General features: G+C 42.4%; 1 protein-coding gene across 10 annotated transcripts in view; it reads right to left on the minus strand.

Annotated features, from left to right (window-relative positions):
* GHR (growth hormone receptor) overlaps window positions 1–24,567 on the minus strand; it is a 307,084-nt gene that overhangs the window by 133,749 nt on the left and 148,768 nt on the right. The window contains exon 2 of one of the 10 annotated variants that reach the window (XM_055554867.1): window positions 7,767–7,834. The exons of the other annotated variants lie outside the window; for them this stretch is intronic. The gene's annotated coding sequence lies outside the window, so the exon portion shown is untranslated. The remainder of the gene's footprint in view (window positions 1–7,766; window positions 7,835–24,567) is intronic. 10 annotated transcript variants of the gene reach the window in all.

Genomic DNA, 24,567 nt, shown 5'->3' on the forward strand with positions numbered 1-24,567 from the left:
TCCTCTGTAACTCTCTTGTCCTCCTGCCCTTAATCTTTCCCAGCATTGGGGTCTTTTCCAATGTCCAGTCTAGCACATTCATATTCTAGGGTTCTGTGCTGGTGCTCAGGCCTAGTTCCTGCTGACTGGTATCCGACTGCCCATATAATACCTATTATTCAGTCTTAAATATTTGCTGGCCTACTGAAGCCAAGTGGGTAGCAGAAATGTCTAAAGAAGCCTGGAGCAGGTAGAGTGCGGTGACAAGCAAAGAATGTTTGCCCCATCTTACAGGGCCAGTGGTTATTTAGGCCCAGACAACTGTCTTAACCATGCAGGCTCAGACTTGTTTAATTAGTCAGAGAAGGGACAGAAGTAAGGTTGTTTTTTTTTTTTTCTTGCTAAATAATTCAAATTTTAGATGATACCCACTGGGTGACATAGAACATCTGGCCTATAGATATCAGTCTGTGGGCTTTGTGGCAAGATCTACCTGGTCCACATGGTCCTAGGAGGCCAGCTCCAGTAGGGTGTTTGGTAGCTTGGCTGGATTTTCTCATTTCTGCCTGACATGGGCATCTGTGGATATGTGGAAACACTTCAGTTTATGCCCCAACTCATATTACCAGGCTGGGATCAAGGAGTTTAACCTAAAACCCATCTCAGAAGGGCACTGCACCCACTGAGGAATGTGCCACTGACCCAGCCTGCCTTAAAGCTACTCATCTCTTTCAGGTAGCTTCGCCCACTGTCGCGACAGCTCAAGAACTCAGCTGTACATTTGTTTTGAACTGCAAGACTGAATAACCCAGAGCTTTGAAACTGTGCCAGATACTTTGATTTTAAATGAAGATGAGCTCTCCAGATGCTCCTGCCTACACATATTCTTCATATTGCATATTCGTATCTCCACTGATGTATCTATTTTTTAAAGTTTTTCTTTTATTCTTGAGTAATTTGCCCTTAAAGAGCAAGGTTTTAAGAAGCTTTAGGCAATGTGTATTTTCCCCCCAAATTCTCAGTCCAGATTTACAGGAATATATTTCTTGAAGATGACAGGTAATTCTAGAATTACTGGCAGAAGTTGGGTCCAATAAATTTAAAACGTAAGCATAAAGAGAGTTCCAGGGGCTTATAGCTATTTATGTGCATCAAATTGTCTTTAAAACTGAAGTAGCTGCTGTAAACAGCAACTTAAATGATGAAAGATTAATTCTCTTAACTAAAGGTATATTGTTTTTCAAATTTACCTTTTGGAGAGAAGTGGAATAACTTTAGATATAAAGACTACTGTTTTGGCAGTGAGCAAACATTCCCTGTAAGAACAGGTAAGGGCCAAGCCCTGAGAGGAAGCCTCCAGGGGTACCCCATGGCCTGTGCGCTGACTAGGGAAATTTCAACCAGGATCCCCAAGTAATAGAGTGGTGCCCCCAAGGGTGTTTCCAGACTTCTTCCAAAAACATATGTGTATTGAATCACTTTGCTGTACACCTCACACTAATACAACATTATAAGTCAACTGTATTTCAACATAAGAACAAAAATTATATTACAAATAAACCCCTTCTACTGTAAACTGGAAAGCCATTCCCTGCTTATTCCAAAGTCATTCTATTACTAAAAGGAAAAAAATTTGAACTCTTCAGCAAGACATAAAAATGCCCCTGACAACCTGGTCCTGACCCCCTCCCCACTCTTATCTCTCCTTGCTCTCTGGGCAAGAGCACTCTGGGGCCTCTTATAATTCCAGTTGTTCTGCCTCATGACTTCATCACCCCTAAAAGCCCATGCCCTACTACCATCGCCTTGGGGATTTGAATGTCAATATATTTGAATTTATTAGAATATATTTGCATTTGAATTTTGGGTGCACACAAACATTCAGACCACAGCAGCCCCCTGCCCAGGTACCCAAGTAGGCACCTGGGCAATACAGAAACACTCTATCAGCCTCTGTATTCCTACCCTTTGTGTGCCTAGTTTCCTCTGCCAAGAACACCCACTCTGCCATCTTTCCCTCCCACTTCCATGATCAGTCTTCTCTAGTCACCACTAAATACGATTCAAATATTCCTTTCTTCATGTTTCTTTGACCCATTTCAGAGCTATACTGATTTCTCCTTTATTTCTGCATTCTGTCTATCTAATCCTCAAATCCCTCAGGGGAAAACAAAACAAAACAAAACAAAACCTGTTACTCAGGTTGTCTTTAATTTCTTGGTGGAGTCCTCAGTGAATGTGTCACTGGGTTTCCCACTTAGTACTGGACATGGCAGGACTTCCCAGGTGGCTCCCTGGTGAAGAACTTGCCTGCCAATGCAGGTGACACTGGAGATGTGGATTCGATACTTAGGTTGGGAAGATCCCCTGGAGGAGGGCATGGCAACCCACTCAAGTATTCTTGCCTGGAGAATTCCATGGACAGAGGAGCCTGGTGGGTTACAGTCCATGGGGTCACAAAGAGCCAGACATGACTGAGCATGCATGCAGTGGATATGGCAGGGGGACAGAGCAATCATTCCAATATCTCCTAACATCATCACTCTGCTCTCAGGGCCTTCCAGCAAACCTATAAAATGGCACCACCCAGTACCCATAAATGAAACTGACTGTCAACCATGGATACCAGGACCTGAAGCTAAGTAAGTAATTCAAGACAACTCACTCTTCCTTCAGAATGTTTCCCGGGCCATTGGAAGAGACCTGGGAGCAATGGTGCAGGGCCTAGTTATTATTCTTTCCCTGATCCAGCACCAGAGCCACGGATGCCAGTGTTGGCACCTTTCCTGGCAGAACAAAGTACTTCTTTCAGATTGTTCTCACCGAGTGGAATGCTGGAATCAGCTTTTACCAGTTCATGGGGGTGAGTTGGTGGTCACATTTTTAGGAATTGTGTGAGCTAGTTATTAAACATAGGCATTATTGAAAATTAAATGATATCACCTTAAAATTAAATGCATTATATTAAAAACAAATCTAATCAAGACAAAACTCATCACTTTACAATTATTTCATTACATTTCTTTACTCTCTATTGGAGAAGGAAATGGCAACCCACTCCAGTGTTCTTGCCTGGAGAATCCCATGGACAGAGAAGCCTGGTAGGCTGCAGTCCATGGGGTCACGCAGAGTCGGACACGACTGAAGCGACTTGGCAGCAGCAACTCTCTATGCTCTTGAGGTTATTTATGTCTATTGAATCTGTCTGGTGAAAATACTACATAACAGTAGACTACTGTGCCTTTCTTCCCAGTGCTACTTTCTGTCACCCTGGTAGCTGGAAATTGGCCATGAGGAGGGTGGTATTTACACCACAGAAATCAGCAAATACTATGGTTCACTGCTTCCCTTCTCCCTATCACCAAGAGCAGTTGTTCAATATTTAATAGCGCTGCACACAGTCCTTGCCAATCCATCTTAACAGAATCCAACCAACAGGCTGGAGTGGTCACCCTTTTCTAACCATCCTCCATAGCGTCCCATGGCTATGTCGCTGATCAGCCTCCCAAGTCTTACAAGTTGGGAGTGAACAGGTCACTGGTGGTGTAGAGTACAATGCTTAAGGGCTGCACTTTCAATCATGTTGGTGAACTGAGAGTTAAGGACTCATTTGCTCAAGACTGATCTCCCTACAAGCTGGCCTCTAAGAAAAGGAGCTGGCTTCCTGCAAAGCTCTGCAAGAGTTCTTACCCAATGTTTAAGGCAATCAATTCTATTCATCCTGAAGGTCTGGAACTCAGACACTTGATCATGCCAGAAGAGAGGCCAGTGCTCCCTGCAACCACAAACACTAAGCCGGCAGGATTAGGCTGGAGCCAAGGTTCTGACATATATGTCTACTGTACCCTGGCTTCTGATTACACCAGGGGAGGAGCTAATGCTTTACTCATCAGGTGACTTAAAAATCCCACAGTACAAGGGTCCTGCAAGAAGGTTTATGTGCTTCCCCAGAATGTGAAATGGCAATCCAGGAATTACACATCTGCTTCTGCTGCTGTCTCTGTTCCCCCGGGACTTCAGCTCCAGTCTTTGTGCTGAGAATTCTGTTTTTCCTTGTTTATTAGACCCTTTCAGAGTGATTTATACATATTTCACTTTATCTATTTATTTACCTGCTTCATTTTCCTTGGAGGCAGGGAACCATTTCACTCATCTAAGAACATTTATGAGGCACCTACTGTAGGCTAAATACCATGGTAGGCTCTGTACATGGTGATGAATCAAGCAGACCTCGTGAAAAGTCAGTAAGTAGTGAATTCTACCAGGTGACAGAATTAATTTTCTTTGGCTCTAAAATCACTGCAAATGGTGACTGCAGCCATGAAATTAAAAGACACTTTTTCCTGGGAAGAAAAGCTGTGACAGACCTAGACAGCATACTAAAAAGCAGAGATGTTACTTTGCTGACAAAGGTCCATATAGTTAAAGCTATGCTTTTTCCAGTAGTCATGTACAGATGTGAGAGTTGGACCATAAAGGAGGTTTAGCGCCGAAGAATTGATGCTTTTGAAATGTGGAGATTTCAAAATGCTGGAGAAGACTTGAGAGTCCCTTGGACTACAAGGAGAGCAAACCAGTCAATCCTAAAGGAAATCAACCCTGAATATTCATTGGAAGGACTGATGCTGAAGCTGAAGCTTCAATACTTTAACCACCTGGAGCTTACTCATTGGAAAAGACCCTGATGCTGGGAAAGATTGAAGGCAGGAGGAGAATGGGGTGACAGAGGATGAGATGGTTGGATGGCATCACTGACTCAATAGACATGAGCTGGAGCAAGCTCCAGGAGGTGGTGAAGGCCAGGGAAGCCTGGCGTGCTGCAGTCCATGGAGTCGCAGAGAGTCGGACACTACTTAGCTATTGGACAACAACAACCAGGTGACAAAAGCTCACCGCAGTGCAGTGATTCTTTGTTCTCTCACCTGCTTCTCCCATATTCGGGGTTAGCTAGCTCTAGTTCTGGGCGTGTGTGTGTGTGCGCATGCGTGCATGACTTTTCTCTTGATTGTCCTCTTAGCCTTTCATTCTCTACCTTCTTATTTATTTTATAAACCGAGCGAAGCTAGCCTAGATAAATGATCCCTCGGTCTAGGCTTCTCTTTATTGCCTCATGCCCTTGCCATTCTTAAGTTTCAAACCTCTGCTTCAGAAACCAGCAGCTAAATTCCCAAGTAAGAAAATCTGTCGCTATTCCAGAGCCTCAAGAATGGTTATCAGCCTACTCAACTCAGAAGAGGAAGTGAGGTTTGGATCAGGTCTCTGAAATCACCTTCTATTTCCAGCAAAGGGAATTCCCTCACAAGTGGAAAATGTGTGTGACCTCTCTCAGGGCCTCTTTTAAATTCCAGGCCCAGGAAAGGCATTTCAGCTCCTGGCCTTCAGAAATACCCTCAGCAGGGCTGCTCCTTTGGTGGCCCTTAAGCACAGCTGGCCTCCTTAGGCAGTAGCTCTACCAAGGTCAAATCCAAGATCCAATTAGGGCAGAAAGACTGAAGTAACAGTGCCTCAGACTTCTTCAGCTGCCCAGTGCGTGGCACCTTGAATATAGGCGAGGCCCCATATATATATCCATACAGATATAGAATGTTCACCAAATCAGTTGAACGCATTTGTTTATGCAAAAATAGTTACTTTGACATTAATGTTGATATGCAAGAGCTAAGAGACAGCTTCCCTTGGCTTAACCCTGCATTCTAAGGAAAACAGAGATTGTTATACTGAGTGAAGTTACAGAAAGACAAATATATGATATCATATATACGTGGAATCTAGAAAATGGTACAAATGAACTTATTAAACAGAAATAGAATCAAAGAAGTAGAAAACAAATGTTTAGCAAGGGGGAACTGGGGGAGGGATAAATTAGGAGATTGGGATCGACATATACACACTACTGTATGTAACATAAATAATAATAACCTACTATATAGCAAGGGCTTCCCTGATAGCTCATTTGGTAAAGAATCTGCCTGAAATGCAGGAGACTCCGGTTTAATTCCTGAGTTGGGAAGATCCGCTGGAGAAGGGATAGGCTACCCACTCCAGTATTCTTGGGCTTCCCTTGTGGCTCAGTTAGTAAAGAATTTGCCTGCAATGTGGAAGACCTGAGTTTGATCCCTGGGTTGGAAAGATCCTCTGGAGAAGGGAAAGGCTACCCATTTCAGTATTTGGGCCTGGAGAATTCCTTGGACTGTATACTCCATGGGGTTGCAAGAGTTGGACACTACTGAGTGACTTTCACTTTCACTGTATAGCAAAGGGAATTCTACTCTGTACTCGGTAATGACTTATATGGGAAAAGAATCTGAAAAAGAATGGATATATGAACATGTATAACTGATTTACTTTGCTGTACAGCAGAAACTAACACAACATTGTAAATCAACTATACTCCAATGAAAATTAAAAAGCAAAATAAAACAAAACCCCAAACTGTATCAGTTCATTAAATAAACTTTACACAAAGCACACTGTCAGATGCTATGTAGACTGATGAGATATGGCACCTGGCACCAGGCATTTTGCATCCAAGGAAATAACATGAAATGACACAGGTGAAAATTTAAGTTCAATATTAATTTCTACAAATGCCTTGACAGTATCGACTGCTTTGCAACAATAAACAGTGTTTGCATAATTAAATAGCATTTTCACAAGAATGATGTCCCCATCATACTCTGTTTCTAAACTATATGTTTATAATAGAACTGTAAGGGTAGAGGTCAGATTTTCCACTTGGAAACTGCTTTGTCTTTATGGAGAATCTTTTAAATAATTTCCTTTGGATTGTTGGCTTCTAGAGGGCAACTGGGCTTCCTAGGTGGTTCAGTGGTGAAGAATCTGCTTGCCAATACAGGAGACCCCGGTTTGATCCCTGGGTCAGGAAGATTTCCTGGAGAAGGGAATAGCTCCCCACTCCAGTATTCTTGCCTGGAGAATTTCATGGACAGAGGTGCCTGGTGGGCTATAGTTTACGGGGTTGCAGAGAGTTAGACATGATTGAGTGACTAAAACAGCAAAAACAGAGGGCATGTATTGCCCTTTTCTAACTAACCAGACTAAGCTCTCTCTCTTTATCAATTTGTCCACCTGGCATTACTTCATATTATTTGGTTAACAGAAGTTTTCTGAAGTTTAACAATTGTACAGGCAAGGATCTCAAGGGATATTTTCAGGTTAATTGGAGACTTGGTTTAACAACCTGAAATAAACTGGTAGTCAATACAATACCTCTTTAATTTTCACTGATTTTTCAATAAACTCTGGCAAAGAAGTAAAGACACTTTCAAAGACATAACTGAACTATGTATCTTTAAGAAAACATGGGGAGCTAGATAATGTATTTATTCACTGAGTATGACCCGAGGGGCTGAGGGAAGAATCCTCTGAGTCACCAAAATGTCCATACCAGCTGGTGCTGGAGAATAGACATTGTACCAGTAGAGATTTATTCATTTGGATGAATCATGGTCCTCTATCAAAATGCATATACCCCTGAGGGAGCTGTCAGATTCGGAAGACTCAGCTGGGCAAACACTTCAGCATAAATTATTTTATGATTTTTGCATGGGTCATCAGTTTGGGGCACATGCAAATAGGTTTTTAGGTGGAAGATCCAAAGTCTGGAGCTCTTTTGGGAGGCCGGGCCTGTTAGGAATGTAGAGGGATTCTCTGGCGGCAGGCACAGTACAGCGGGGGGTGGGAGGCGGGTGTGGTGGGTAGAAAACAAGAGAGGGGGGGTCTCAGAGAGAGAGCTGTGGAAGATTTATATGCTGAAACAACCTTACCCACTGCACAGTTCTCCTTGGTGAGCACATCTGAGGTTTACTGCAATGGTCTTGACATGATTTCTCACCTGGGGGAAGATGGCGGACATTGGAGGATGGTGGGAAGTAACAGTTCTCAAGGCCCATCCTTCTTCCCTTCAGCTGCAGCTACAAGTACATCTAGTGGTGATGACAGTGAAACAATTCAAAAGCTAAAGATCCTACCCACTGGTTCTGGAGGAGAAAACTAGTCTAGGAAACAGCAGAACATGGTCCATGAGAGCAATTTGCCTCCAATAGGGTCAAAAGTTCACTTCCTGACCGGAGTTGCTGCCACTCCCTTGACCTAACTCAGAAGGTCTGCTCTGTTTCTGGGCATCCCAAGTGCTGTCAACAGCTTGCACAGCTCCTACAGACAACCTCTGACCATGTTACAGCTGTTTTCTTGCTTGCCAATTCCCTTAAACTTGCAAGGTTCTCTATTTTAAATCAGGGCTGGAAGCTATAGCTAATGTGGATGCTTCAGGCCAAGTGTTTCTCATTTTGATTGCAGAACTGTACATTTGCCTAATGCGGAATGCATCCACACAGAGTTCCCTTTTAGAGCTTGTGAGGTGGGTGGCCAAAGGGGAGTTCTCTTCTACTCAGATTTTACTGTGCTTACTGAAAAACAAGCTGTTAGGCTTACAGCAAGGAAATCTGCCATGGTCTCTGTAACACACACACAGCTGTCTAAGGAAATCCAACGGGGAAGGCAAGGAGTCATTTCACTCTCATACTCCCTGAGAAGAGTCTTGCCAGTTCTAGGCACACATACTGGGTTTCTGATCCTACAAACCCATGAGAAGTCAGTGGTTGGAATGTCAATGCATGTACTTACTGTTACGAGCAACACTCCTTCTTAATATCAAGATTGCCTACTTTTAATGCTGGTGTATAGTTGCGTTCCCCACAGCAGAGTTTAAGTAGCAAAAACCCAGGGATAATTGGTCCTAACAGAAAACTTCTTGGCATTCTGTAGCTGGTTTGCAATCTGAATATGTGGCAAAATGTGATGCTCTGTGGTTGTTTTCAGGGGAACAGAAGCTCTCGAATATTGAATTTGTGTTTCCATTTCCCTGATGACATCTCTATTGTGCTGCCAATAGAGCAGCCTCCCCCACACTATAAGTAAATATGCAAAGGAAGGGAAAAAATGAAAAAAGCATCATATTTAGTAGCTGAGCAGAAAACTCTAGTCTTAGAAACTTTCCTCACAGAAACATCTCTCCTTCCTTTCGGATTCTAATCTTAAACCGTTTTAAATTGTGACAGGCTCTTTGGGGATCTTTCTTTTTTTTTTTATTTTGAAGCATTATGTGTTAAAATAGAAGTTGTCTATGGCTTATTACTTTAAGTGCTTGGCTGTGTGTTCAGAAAAGCATAGCCAGCTGTAATTGAAGGCAGAGGATGATTGTTTCTCATTTATTCTCACCGTCTTTTTGTGTGCTTCCCTCATCCTTTTCAGGGAAGCCAGGATGATGCCAGGCATGCAGCAGGCTCTCAATAAACACTGACCAATGAATGAGTGAAATAGTTGGTTACTGCTGCCTTTCCCTCTCCCAACTTCCCACTGACCTCCTGCTGACATCTAGGGGCCCAGAGCCATTCACCTCCAGCTGACTCTGAATTTCTCACCACCATCCCTCTCTACCTGAACTTCATGATCTTGGGTTTCATTGCATCTTGCCAAGTATTGGTACAAATATAATGATTTCCTATGTTTAGATTATAATTTGGGGACTTGTTACATATTCCAGGAATAATAATTCAAAGGAATCATCTCCACCTTAAATTATACCTATGCATGAGTAGACTCTTAATCCTTTCATAGGTAGCACAAATGACCTTAAAATATTCAGGATGCACTGAAAGAGCCAAGTTAATACTAAAAGAAGTATACAAGTACACATATATGTGTGTATGTCTACATGTGTGTGTATACACACACACACACACATATACGTGTACACACATAGAGAAAGAGAGACAGGGAGACTATAGACCATTTTTTAAAAAGCTGATGCAATAATTGATAGTTTAGAACTTTCACACTTATAAGGTAAAGTTCTAAATTGAGATATTTTGTCTCTTCTCACAAAACTATAAAATACTATGAAAACAATAAGAACAGATAACTCAGAAAAGAAGAAAGCAAAGGGAAACTTGTATAGAATTTTCTTTTTCTTAGTGAAGGGTAGTAGCATGAAGACTGGAGTGTACCGAATAAACGAAGTTAATAAAACTGAAGTCTAAAGCCAATGAACAATAAGCATAATCCCAAAGCTAATGATGAGTTCACTTCTGAGGCTCTTCAGAGGAAAAAACAGGATAATTGCAAAGCTTGAATAAGTTAAAGGCACATTCTTAACCTATACCTTTAGCTTCAATCCCCAGCAATATGCTAGAATGAATTGTTGGTTTCTGAGTATCCAGGAAGGAAACCATGGGTCACTTGGAACCAGCATGGATTCATTAAGAACAAATCATTATTGGAAATGCACTTCATTTCCCTTCATGAAAGGATTATCTGGCTGTTTAGGAGAATGCTGTTCATCAAATGTTTCTCAGTTTCAGTGAGGTGAGGGAAATAGTCTCTCATGCTATGCTGTAAATAAAAGCTATTCCTATTTTCTGAATAATTATAAATATAAGTGAATTCATAGATGGTTAAACAAATGACCCAAGTGAATTACAGAATTCTAAACAGCCTGGGTCATGATTTTCAAGGGCAGGTTGCAAGGTTTTGAATTTGGTTTTGCAATAAAGGCTTTGGTAGAAGAGCCCCCGTAAAGTGGGGACATGAATATGGATTTATCAAGTCCACAGATGAAAAATAATTGGTAATTCTGTTCTGGAGGAAAAAAGAAGGACAGGGTTTCCAATCTAACAGATCTCATTAGATTCACCTAATGGACTGAAATGAACTAAAATTCTCCAAAATTGTTTGGAGAAAAGGTAAAGTTCCCAGTTTGCAATTCTCTTGCAAAAGTACCCCTTTACCAGCCTGCATCACTGCCTGATATTTCACTGGCAAAGCCTGTGCTCAAACTTCTCTGACTCCCTGGAAGCTGCATCAGTAGGATCTGACTCCAAGCATCATTTTGATTTCAAAAATGAGATTCAAAGCAGACAGCAAATTATCATGATTTTTGAAATTCAAAGCAGACAGCAAATTATCATGATTTTAAACAATACACATGTGAACACTGAAAACCTTACTCTCTCTCACTCAGTCCTCTCTGGCAAAGACAGATATCTATGCAAAGAGAGAAGACAAGTGCATTCACATCTTGGAAGATTGTCCCTGAGCCAGTGGGTTACCCTCCTGGGAAATTAAAACTCACAGTCAGGGGTAGACATGTAACCACAGGTATGGTGGAGACGGAGGTGGGGCAGGCTCGGGAGAAGAGGTGATGGTGGGCAGAGAACATGGTCCAGCCCCAGGGAAAGGCACGTGGCCCCACTTGTCTAAGCATCTCATCTTGTTCTTTAATTAGCTGTGGTCTTCCTGTGCCAGGGAATGGATCTATGGGAACAAATCTGTTTCTTTAAAAAAAAAAAGAAAAAGGCAGCAAAACATATCCCCCAAAGTTCACATTCCCAAATAAAAAGAGAAGGGAGCAAAACCTTTGCCACCAAACAGGAAGACCAGGCAGTTGTGTTTGCACAAGGTTCCCAGGGAGGAAGGGGGAGGGGTTGGACTAGTGATAAGATCACAGCTTCCAGCCGCTGAGTGGCCCACCCTGACCCTCTGGTCTTGGGACTTTTGGAGCAGAATTCAGATCCCTTCTGGCTTTGACAAGGGAAAACAAAACAAAACCAAAAACAGAAAGGGGCAGAGAAAAAGAAAACTTTCCCAAGTTACTGATCTCCTTTTCCCCTCATTCCTTCTGTCTTGAGTCCATCCGTCCTCCTGTGACGATGCTTAATTTGGAGGAGGAGGAGACCATTTTAGTAAGAGCCCTAAATAGTTCAGTTTCTGCAGCCTCCCAGCCTTAGACCATGCTCAGAAGAGCACGTCGCCTTCCTGGGGTTTGTTTCTTGCTTTTGATTTCATTTGTTTTGAAATGATATCCATGTTTTTCAGTGTATTCCAAATAAAAGCAACCCTCTTTTAAAATGCTTACTGCCAAACTTACAAACATCTTGATAAGAAAAAAGAAGCCTGTGTGGAGTTCATTTACTCAGGAAGCCCATTTTTTTCCAGTGTGTTATCACTTTGGGGTTTAGTATGAGACAAGGTGTCCCTCAAGGATCAGACAGCAACTCAATATGTTGACCCTCTTCCCTTTTCATGTTATTTATAAACCATTTCTCCAACAAATTTATCTGCGATACCCAATGCCACATGTTCGAGCTTTTTTTAGTCAGACATTTTGCACCTTCATTCAGCTTTGGCTGGAATCCCAGCGCTCTGGCTCAGACGAACTTCAAGGCCTGACAAGAAGGGCCCTTTGAGGTCAGTGGGGCCTTGGTAAGGAAGGGTGAGGATCTCTGCCAATAGGGAGAGACACGTGGCGGGCACTGATGGCCTGAGGGCTAACTCTGCTCTTAGATTTGGATTTCCATGGTGCTTTCTTGAGAATGACCTGTACCAAATACAGCAACAAAAGCAGAACACTGATGAAGTAAGACAAGTGGCCTTTCAGAGTGAATGTCTCTCCTAAAAGCACGGTGACAGGCCCAGGGTGTTCATCTTTTAGATATCTGAGTCCAGCTGTCCTATTTTATCACTGAGTCAATCAAAAAGTTAAACCCATTTCTTAGGAAACAAGCTTTCTGTTGCCACACAGCCCATTACTGTTGGAGGCAGCCACTGTAGCTGAAAGGTACACTTGATCATCAAAAAGCTTCCTGCCCTCCAACTGGCACAACTCTTCTGTCCTTCTAAATGTTTTCGCTGAAAATTCTTAAGTTGAAAGGAAGAGAAATAGGCAGGGGTGTATTGGGAGGGGAGCAAAGTGGGATCAGAAGAAGGCAGAGGAGAAGGAAGAAAGGAAAGGAAATATGATCAATATTTCACCAAACCATATGACTGTTGGGTTCTCTTCTTTTAGTTTCATAACAATAAGAGCTTATATCTATTGAGTGTTTATGTGCTAGAGAGGTTTTAAGTTCTTACATGTATTAACTGATTAAATGTTCATAATAACCCTGTATGTTAGGCACTGTTATTGTCCCCCTTCCATGAGGAAACTGAGGCACAGAGAGGTGAAGTAACTTCACTGAGGACACACAGCATACAGGTGCTAGAAGTGCTTGTGCTTAGTTGCTCGGTTGTGTCTGACTCTTTGCGACCCTTTGGACTGTAGCTCGCCAGTCTCCTCTGTCCATGGGATTTCCCAGGCAAAAATCCTGGAGTGGGTTTCCTCCTCCAGGGGATCTCCCCAGTCCAGGGATTGAACCCTCCTCCGTCCCTTGCCTTGCAGGAGATCAAATGCACTCCGTTCTGTGCACAGTCTGCTCGAGGGGCTCCATGTTACACAACCCCTGTGACACAGGGCAGGTTAGGTCGGCGAGCTTATCTAGACACAGCATCCCCTCTCTTTCAACCTTACTGACCACTCTCCACCTTTCTTTTCAAGTTCGTGACAGCACAAATGAAGATACAGCTCAGAGAGCTGGAAAGACTGTGAGGAATCCTTCAGATGAGCCTGGTCAACTGACTGTATGCAATAGAATTCTGGTTTTACAAGGCTCACTTTGGTTTGTTCACGCCGACAAAGTAACAAAGTTTTAAAGGCAGGACAGCAGGGAACTGGAGTCCACATCCTAAGTATTGTTCTTTTCACACTATAATTCTCTTATCTACCCAGAGCTGTATTTTCTATCATTGCAGGGGAAAAGGCAGTTCAGGGTGGGTGGGTGTGTACATACACATACCTTCCAGTTAAGATGTTAAATAGATTGTATGACAGCATTCCAATAATAGTGATATACAAGGGACAGAAATATGAGTCCAGTGAAATCTATTGTTTTGTCCCTTAAGAAAAATATTAATAAAAAGATCACTTACCAAGATATTCACAATCAAGGTTAAAGAGCGGAAAACCACCACTACAAAAAGGGTACATTCATGCTGATATAGCACTTGTGCAGGATCCTATGGGAGCTGGATGGGGACACACACACACACACACACACACATAGTTTCTATCAGTGTTTGACCTCTGAGTTCCGCTCTGCTGGTTAATACAGACAACTACTTAGTTTCACTGAAGCCTGCAGGAGTATACTGTATCTGCCCTATGATAGCCAATCTCAAATTTCCAACACTTTTGTGGCTTTTGCTGTCCTCATCTCCTCCCAAATTCACCCACCTGCCAAGTTCCTTTGCTAAATAATTCTAGATGCAAGAGTACTGACATGAGGAACTGAAGATGGTGGAGGGATACACTGATTATTAAACATTCATTAAAGGAAAAGAATGAACTTACTATAAATACAGTAACATAAGATTATTTTTCTAGGCTCCAAAATCACTGCAGATGGTGACTGCAGCCATGAAATTAAGACACTTACTCCTTGGAAAGAAAGTTATGACCAACCTAGACAGCATATTAAAAAGCAGAGACATTACTTTGCCAACAAAGGTCCGTCTAGTCAAGGCTATGGTTTTTCCAGTGGTCATGTATGGATGTGGGAATTGGACTGTGAAGAAAGTTGAGTGCCGAAGAATTGATGCTTTTGAACTGTGGTGTTGGAGAAGACTCTTGAGAGTCCCTTGGACTGCAAGGAGATCCAACCAGTCCATCCTAAAGGAGATCAGTCCTGGGTGTTCATTGGAAGGACTGATGCTGAAGCTGAAACTCCAATACTTTGGACACCTGATGTGAAGAGCTGACTCATTTGAAAAGACCCTGATGCTGGGAGGGATTAGGGGCAGGAGGAGAAGGGGACGACAGAGGATGAGATGGTTGGATGGCATCACCGACTCGATGGACATGGGTTTGGGTGGACTCCAGGAGTTGGTGATGGACAGGGAGGCCTGGCGTGCCGCGGTTCATGGAGTCGCAAAGAGTCGGACACGACTGAGTGACTGAACTGAACTGAACATGAGATTTAATATAATTTACCATGGAAGTTACTGTGAATATTCACTGGGTGGACTAATGTTGAAACTCTAATACTGGGGCCACCTAATGCAAAGAGCCAGTTCATTGGAAAAGACCCTGATGCTGGGAAAGATTGAGGGCAGGAGGAGATGGGGGTGACAGAGGATGAGATGGTTGGATGGCATCATCAACTCAATGGACATGAGTTCGAGTAAGCTCCGGGAGATGCTGAAGGACAGGGAAGCCTGTCATGATGCAGTCCATGGCGCTGCAAATAGTCAGGCACGGCTTAGCAACCAAACAATAGCAACAACCATGAAAGTTATGATTTCTGTATCATTAATCCAAGCACTAAACAAGCACTGTTTGGAGGTGGCGAGCACATTAAAGGAACATACAGGGGCTGGCCATCAGCCAGACCTGGGTTCTGCTGTGTGACAAACCACAACCTCCTTGAGCTCTCTTGACTTCAGGTCATCCTGGGTAAAGACGATTACCACATACACCTTCCAGGGTGTCTGTGGGATGCAGGGTGAGCACAGTTACCTAGGTGTTACTTACACTTAATGCTGAGTTCATGTCTGTCCCTTTAATCTAGTGACTGGAAGTTTCTAAAGTGTAAGGATTTTTAAAAAATATCCTTCCATTTTTTTTTTTTTTTCAAAATTTAAAAAAATCCAAAGGTTTGGGGAGGTGGGGAGGAATCGACTCCTTTTGCAAGAAGTAGGATTTGAGTAAGTGATAGAAGGGAGAGGCCAAAGAATTAAAAATATCCCAAGGACAATCTTTGCCAGGTAGATTTCTGAAACCTGGGGGTGAGGAGGGGGAACCCATAAATAGATGCCAGGGTCTTTATAAAGTTCTGCTCTGAATATAAGTCATGTGTACGCAGTGTCCCATAAGCTTGAGGCTATCCTAATGATTCCTCTCAGAGCTGTGGTCTGTGGATATCTTCTAGGGGACTAGCCAGCTCAGACCAACCAACCCCTGGTGGCTCCCATTTAAACATTTTGTTGCTTCTCAGCACCTCCACTAGAGGGCAGCAGGTGGAAGGGAGAGGATGTCCCAACGGATCAATGTCAGGGCTTGGCAGGAGCAGCTGTCAAGGTGGGGTGCCAAGTAATGGAGGTGGGGGGTGTAAAGGGGCAATTCAACTGAGTGGAAAAGATGAGAGCTTGAGTGATTAATGGTTTTCCATTTCTAAGTGAAGCCAGGGATGGAAGGAAGCTGGAAGAAGGTTTTCCAAACCAGCTGATCTTCAGATTCATGTTTGGAGTTTTCCTAAAACACACACACACACACACACATAATATGAAAACATATAAAACTCCAGGACATCACTCTTGGGCTTCTGCATCAGAATCTCTGGATATAGAGCTTATGAATCTGTATTTTTCAAAAAAAGTCCCAGCTTATTCTGTAACAGCCAGGGTTGGCCTCATTAGGGTGTCTAAGATCCCTTCCAACTCGCAGAAGACTAATTTCCCTGACATAAAATAAGCCTGAAGCAGCCTTCAAAATAACAGTAAACTTGTCTATCCCTCTAGTAACTTGTCTTCAGAGAAAGAAGGGGCAGAAGTAACTGAAATTGCTAGAGTATGGATTGCAAGTTATGGTTTTCTGAGAGCTATGCAGACACAATCTCCCTTAACCTTTTACTCCTTACAACAAGCCTGTGTGCGGGCAGATTAAAAAGTCCCATGTACAGCTAGGGAAACCAAATCCCAGGGAGGCTGCCTTGTGGTGGTGAGTCTGGGAACCATGACTGTTGACTTCAGTTTACTCCAGCGCATGACTATTTCCAGTGTCTTTTCAATTCTGTTCTTTACCTTTATAAACAATATTTTCATCAAATGATTTCATCAAACTCTAAGAATGATTGATGGCCAAGCCCAAGGTATATGTGGAACAGGAACGGAGACAGGACTAAGAAAAAGCTATGATGGCAAGGGGGCTTCCCTTATGGCTCAGACAATAAAGAACCTGTCTGCAATGTAGGAGACCTGGGTTCAATTCCTGGGTTGGGAAGATCCCCTGGAGGAGAAAATGGAAACCCACTCCAGTATTCTTGCCTGGGATATCCCACGGACAGAGGAGCCTACAGGATACAGTCCATGGGGTCACAAAGAGTCGGACATATCTGAGTGACTAACATACACACACACGACAGCAAGGCCTTAGACCCATCTCCAGCCGTGACTTTGGTGCTCCAGGAAGCAGGAGAATAGTCAGTGGTAGTCTGTGAGTGAGAAAGACGAAGGAGGGCGCAAGAATCAGGGGTCACACTTCTGTGGCTAGCCTGCCACAGGGGAGGGCAGAATGATTTCATAAGGGTCTTATCTCAATCCAATTCACTCATTGCAGAAGCTCCTTTCTGCTCTTGACCACTCTGTCCTGAGGGTGCCACTCAGCCTGCACCTTTAGGTGTTTTATTTATTTATTTTTTTAAAATTTTATTTTATTTTTAAACTTGACATAATTGTATTAGTTTTGCCAAATATCAAAATGAATCCACCACAGGTATACATGTGTTCCCCATCCTGAACCCTCCTCCCTCCTCCCTCCCCATTCCATCCCTCTGGGTCGTCCCAGTGCACCAGCCCCAAGCATCCAGTATCGTGCATCGAACCTGACCTGGCAACTCGTTTCATACATGATATTTTACATGTTAGTTTGCAATGTTTCAAAACAGATTTTCAAATAGATTTCACCAACTAGGTTGCCTGCCATCAAAGGCTAACCTGTGGAGGAACATAAACTGAAGAAGGAGCCTGCATCTTGGCCCTGCTCCTGTTGATGACTACTGGAACTTTGGGAAAGTCATTTCACTTTTCTGGGCCTGGGCTTCCTCCTTAATAAACAGAGAGGGTGTGTGCTGTAGCTTCTAGACAAGACCATGAGGACATGTTTAGTGTCAAATTATTTTTGAATAGATTCCTAACATTTAAGGGCTTCCCTGGTGGCTCAGACAGTAAAGAATTCACCTGCAATGCAGGAGACCTGGTTAGGAGGATCCCCTGGAGATGGGAATGGCTACCTACTCCAGTATTCTTGCCTGGAGAACTCCATGGACAGAGGAGCCTGGCTGCTACAGTCCATGGGGTCACAAAGAGTTGGACAGGACTGAACGATTAATACTTTCACTTACATTTAAAACAAGAGATTCAGATAAAAATATTTCAAGACCAACTTTTGGCTACACTCCAATGAAGAACAAATGGAATGGTTTTCCATAGCCCTTTCTACCTTCTAACATACTAGATAATTTAAGTATTATTTTTATAGCCTATCTTCTGCTTCATGCACCCACATACCTTCTTTAAAACACACACATGCAAACACATCCTGTTAAGGAAAGCTCATGGTACAGGATGCTTTATATTTCTTGTTCACTGAAGCATTCTAAGCACCTATTAAGACTAGTGCCTGGCACATAATAAATGCTCAGAAAGTATTTACTTTTTTAAAACCCTCTTTAATTGAAGTAGAGTTAATTTGCAATAAAAATATCTGTTGACTCAATTCCTAGTAATTTTATGAAAAGTACGGTTTTCTCAAGTGAAGGAATCTAAAGACAATAAGTACAATTTAAAGATATGAATATATCCAACAAATTCCTGATTTAAAAATCATAATACAGGCTTGGTTTTCACTGTGAGTCATTATATTAGGTCTGCTGATACATGCTTATGCTATATACAATATATACGGTTCTCATAAATACAATCAAATTGAGATTGAAAAAAACCAGTATTGGGGGAGTTTACACAAGAATTCTGAATGTACCACAAGATCCACCTGTCAATTGTTTGTTTCACTCGTAATGCTTAAAAAACAGCATGGCATGCTATTCTAAAGGCATGTGACCAACAGCTCAGTATGCAGAATGTTCCATATTGATGCGACCTTAAATGTGGTAAAAGGCAGGTCTTAAGACTGATGAAATGTAATCTTACACCAATTACACTGATTTCAACAGCCGGCTTTACAGTTCCCATACTTCTTTTCCTAAATGCTCAGGGTTGTCTCCCAGTTCACTCCACCAGGCTCTAATTTTCAAAGCTGTAGAGGGAGAAGTGACAGGAAGCATTTGTCGGAAGCACTCAGATGTGGCTGTGCATGCAAAGGGATTTGTTAGCTGATGCTGAAGTTGTTGCATTCTCCATAAACAAGCATGAGCGGCAGGCTTTAAGAGTGATCTTCCAAAACAAATGTGACTCAGCATCATTAGGGCAGTTCAGGCTCAAGCTAGCAACTCAGGCTCTAGTCAACCTGCATGGACCTCTGCAACAAGCAATAGCAAAATCTGCAGGCAGGCTGAAAGGGGGGAAATGCTTTAAGGTAAATGTGGATTCATTAGACACACCAGTTTTTTTATATGGAGCTTACTTGTTAATGACTATTTAATGTAGAACACTTAGGAATAAAGTTTGGAAATTCTGATACTTTCATAATGGTCAATCTTGTCTCTATGGTACTAACAGGTAATTACTCAGAATTATTTCTACTTAAATATACAATGTCAGATTTAGAGCTTAAAACAAGTATTCATGATTCTAGGAATGGTTCTTCTTGAATCAACAGCCCTCATATGAATTAATTGAGGTTTATCTGAAGAATATACTCAAGATTGAGCTTCCTGTATTTGTGGAAGGAATAGAGGAAGGAAATCTACATAATGAAATCTGGATTGGAGGGTTTGTCTTTATTTTTTTTTGTTCTTGTTGTTTGATTGTTTGCTATCATTGGAGCAGGTATGATAAAAGGAAAAAATAAGAAGTTGATAAGTTGTTAAGTCGCTTCAGTCATGTCCGACTCTGTGCAACCCCATAGACGGCAGCCCACCAGGCTCCCCCATCCCTGGGATTCTCCAGGCAAGAACACTGGAGTGGGTTGCCATTTCCTTCTCCAATGCATGAAAGTGAAAAGGGAAAGTGAAGTCGCTCAGTCGTGTCCAACTCCTAGCAACCCCATGGACTGCAGCCTACCAGGCTCCTCTGTCCATAGGATTTTCCAGGCAAGAATACTGGAGTGGGGTGCCATTGCCTTCTCCAAAATAAGAGGTGTCTAACTTCAATTAAGTTGCTCATTCAGAGTTCGTACTCCTTTAAGTGTGCCCGAAAAATGATTAATACCTTAATCAGTGCTGACCATTGTCAGCATGCGCTTTAAATACTCCTGGAAAAACTGCATGAATATATGTCACTGTATGAAGAGGCATTAGTCACAATTAGTTGAATGGTGTTATCACAGAGCTTGGACTATGCAGCCCAACTCCTTCTCTATGGTTTCGGTCAAAGGCAGCCCTTTCTTCCTTGGGGTTCCCACAGCATTTTGTGCATATTATGTATATTCATTATGGGATGTTTTCTAGGATTGTTCTCTTTCGTCCAAGTCCTTTGTTTATTTGGCAAATCTTTAAGGCTCTCAAAGTTTATTATTTAAAAGTGTCCTTCACCTGGCTCAAAAAATCTTGGATGAACAAATAAACCAATGAAAAGATAAGGGCTGCATTGTAACTATACACACACACACACTTTTTTCTTTCCCTTTAAAAGTCTATAAACATGCTTTGTCTAATCTGACCCTGCAACAATCCTGAGCACTGTCAGGTCAACATGCACGCTCCTGACCTAGGGCAGTGGTTCTCAACTGTGAGTCATTTCCCACCTCCATCACTCCCTCTCCGCCCCTCACCCCCATCCCAGGGAACACTTAGCAATGTCTGGAAATGTTCTGGTTCTTACAGCTGAGGGTGGAGGGTACCATCTAGTAGCTAGAGGTCACAATTCTGTTTAGAAAGCATGGAAAAATAACATAACAAAAATGTAGACTTTGGGAACCAAACCTATGCATGTAAAAATTTTAATTCTATCAGTTTCAACTCTGTGACTGAGTTATTCAATTTCTTGGCTTGTTCCTTTCTCATCTTGAAAAGGCGATAATGATACCTTGCTCAGAAAGTCATCCATGAAAGCTAGATGAGCTGGCGTGTTTAGTACTTGGCATAGTTACTAGTAAGAGTTAGGTTTTTAGTAAAGGTCAGTTTTCATTCCAATCCCAAAGAAAGGCAGTGCCAAAGAATGCTCAAACTACCGCACAATTGCACTCACCTCACATGCTAGTAAAGTAATGCTCAAAATTCTCCAAGCCAGGCTTCAGCAATATGTGAACCGTGAACTTCCTGATGTTCAAGCTGGTTTTAGAAAAGGCGGAGGAACCAGAGATCAAATTGCCAACATCCGCTGGATCATCGAAAAAGCAAGAGAGTTCCAGAAAAACATCTATTTCTGCTTTATTGACTATGCCAAAGCCTTTGACTGTATGGATCACAATAAAGTGTGGAAAATTCTGAAAGAGATGGGAATACCAGACCACCTGACCTGCCTCTTGAGAAATCTGTATGCAGGTCAGGAAGCAACAGTTAGAACTGGACATGGAACAACAGACTGGTTCCAAATAGGAAAAGGAGTACATCAAGGCTGTATATTGTCACCCTGCTTATTTAACTTATATGCAGAGTACATCATGAGAAACGCTGGACTGGAAGAAACACAAGCTGGAATCAAGATTTCCGGGAGAAATATCAATAACCTCAGATATGCAGATGACACCACCCTTATGGCAGAAAGTGAAAAGGAACTCAAAAGCCTCTTGATGAAAGTGAAAGTGGAGAGTGAAAAAGTTGGCTTAAAGCTCAACATTCAGAAAACGAAGATCATGGCATCTGGTCCCATCACTTCATGGGAAATAGATAGGGAAACAGTGGAAACAGTGTCAGACTTTATTTTTTTGGGCTCCAAAATCACTGCAGATGGTGACTGCAGCCATGAAATTAAAAGACGCTTACTCCTTGGAAGGAAGGTTATGACCAACCTAGATAGCATATTCAAAAGCAGAGACATTACTTTGCCAACAAAGGTCCGTCTAGTCAAGGCTATGGTTTTTCCAGTGGTCATGTATGGATGTGAGAGTTGGACTGTGAAGAAGGCTGAGCACCGAAGAATTGATGCCTTTGAACTGTGGTGTTGGAGAAAACTCTTGAGTCCCTTGGACTGCAAGGAGATCCAACCAGTCCATTCTGAAGGAGATCAGCCCTGGGATTTCTTTGGAAGGAATGATGCTAAAGCTGAAACTCCAGTACTTTGGCCACCTCATGCGAAGAGTTGACTCATTGGAAAAGACTCTGATGCTGGGAGGGACTGGGGGCAGGAGGAGAAGGGGATGACAGAGGATGAGATGGCTGGATGGCATCACTGACTTGATGGACGTGAGTCTGAGTGAACTCTGGGAGTTGGTGATGGACAGGGAGGCCTGGCGTGCTGTGATTCATGGGGTCGCAAAGAGTCGGACACGACTGAGCGACTGAACTGAACTGAACTGAATCTCTTCTTTGTTTCCTTCAAGAGGGGAAGAACAAGGACAATTAGATCGCTTTTCTAGAAAGTACTCTATGCCTATTGCAATTCTCCCAAAGTAGAATGGGTTCCTGAGTCATACAGGTCTGGGGTTAAGGTCTTGGAGAGCAGTGCTGAACTGTCAAGGCACTCTGGTGCCCCACTCTTAATCTAAATACAGCTTCATGTCTTAATTTTGATTTCTACACAGTAAGTTTCCAGGTATGATTTTGTGTGAATGAATAGTTCATCAAATTTTTAAAAGGAAGAAAATCAGTGGATAAGAAGATTCCTAAGATGTCTTTGTTCTCCTTGTTCTCTGCATGTCTGTGTTGTTGGGATTGATATTCACTAGAACATGCATGATCCTGCGGGAGATGGAGTTAGAAAAGATCCATATGTGTTCTTTCACTATACCCATGAAATCTGGGAATCATTTTTGTAAGTTGTAGAAAGATATTCAGTTGTAATAAACAAAAGGGACTTCTAGGCCCCTCTTTATAGTTCTCTTATCACTGCAGTACTATGAGTTCCTGTTCACCCCACCCCCCAGTCATGTATAATTTTCTCAAAGGTAAAAGTATAATTAACTTGCCAGTCCCTGGTAGCTCAGATGGTAAAAATTTTGAGAACAAGAATTTATGAGAACAAGAATCTTCCACTCATTGAAATTTTTTTGTGTGTTACTCTTTTAGGATAAAGGGTCATATTGTCAGAAAAGAAAACTGTATCAATAAATTGTTTAAAAACAAATCTGTAATGTCTTTCTTGCCATTAGTGATCCTCCCTAATGGTATAACAGGAAATAAACATTGACCAGTCACCAACTCTAAGGGGCTTCCCTGGTGGCTCAGAAAGAAAGAAAGAGAAGTTGCTCAGTTACGTCCAACTCTTTGCAACTCCATGGACTGTAGCCTACTAGGCTCCTCCGTCCCTGGGTTGGGAAGATCTCAAGAGTTGGACACGACTTAGTGACAAAACCACCCAGACTTTGTGATTGGTGGTAGTGGCGATTTTGTCACTAAGTGGAAGATTCTTGTTCTCATAAATGTGGTTTCTCTTCCACTGATTTGTATGGACAAATCTTATTTAGAAAAATGGTGCTGATAAATCTATTTCCAGGGCAGGAATAGAGATGCAGATGTAGAGGACAGACTTGTGGGAATAGTTGGGGAAGAAGAGGGTGGGATGAATTGAGAGAGTACCATTGGCATATATACACTACCATGTGTGAAACAGGCAGCCAGTAGGAAGCTCTAGATGACACACAGAGCCCAGCTCAGTGCTCAGCAGAAGCCAGCATAGCTGCTGCTGCTGCTAAGTTGCTTCAGTCGTGTCCGACTCTGTGCGACCCCAAAGACGGCAGCCCACCAGGCTCCCCCGTCCCTGGGGTTCTCCAGGCAAGAGCAATGGAGTGGGTTGCCATTTCCTTCTCCAGTGCATGAAAGTGAAGAGTGAAAGTGAAGTCGCTCAGTCGTGTCCGACTCTTAGTAACCCCATGGACTGCAGCCTACCAGCCTCCTCCATCCATAGGATTTTCCAGGCAAGAATACTGGAGTGGGGTGCTATCGCCTTCTGCGACTAACATAGCATTGTAAAGCAATTATTCTCCAATTAGAAAATATATTTAAAAATATCAATAGACTCATTTTAAAACACGTCTGATGCAAATGTTGTGAGAAAGTAGGACTCTTGGGAGGATAGAGAGAAATACAAGATAAGAGGAATATAAGCATTGTTTTATCATTGTCTCTGATTTTCAATAAATTAACAAATATTTTTTTGTCTCCACTCCTACCTCCCCCCAAAAAGAAAAATGGTGTAGGAACAATGTTACACCTAACACAAGTCCAAGGTACAAAATAGGGAATGTTAATCCTGTGAAAATGAGGAAAGTTTTGGTAAGGAGGTATAGACTTGGAAACAGGCAAAAAGTACATGGTATAAGAGTGAGTATGGTATAATTCTCTAGGCGTATTAGCAGAGAGGGGAGACAGCTTTCCTTTACTTTAATGGCTTCTGCATTCATGGAGAATCCAGGAATGATAAGAAGAGAAAACCCAGAGTTGATTTCATAAGACAGTTCTTGCACTTCCTTAGAACAACATCGGGAGAGCCTTGTAGATATCAGGGCTGCACAGTATCACACAGTATTGTTCAGTGGCCCAGTAGGTACCTTTTACGGATTTTTTTTCAAAAGAAGAGGTAGGCTCCTGTCTCCACAAACTTGGCTACTGAGTTAGCCTCAGGAAGAGATGCCCATTTGATTTGAAGAAAATTGCCCATACCTCATCATAAGTCTCATATATAAGTATATATGATACTTAT

The sequence above is a fragment of the Bubalus kerabau genome, chromosome 18 (assembly GCF_029407905.1).
Source record: "Bubalus kerabau isolate K-KA32 ecotype Philippines breed swamp buffalo chromosome 18, PCC_UOA_SB_1v2, whole genome shotgun sequence".
Classification (NCBI taxonomy): domain Eukaryota; kingdom Metazoa; phylum Chordata; class Mammalia; order Artiodactyla; family Bovidae; genus Bubalus; species Bubalus kerabau.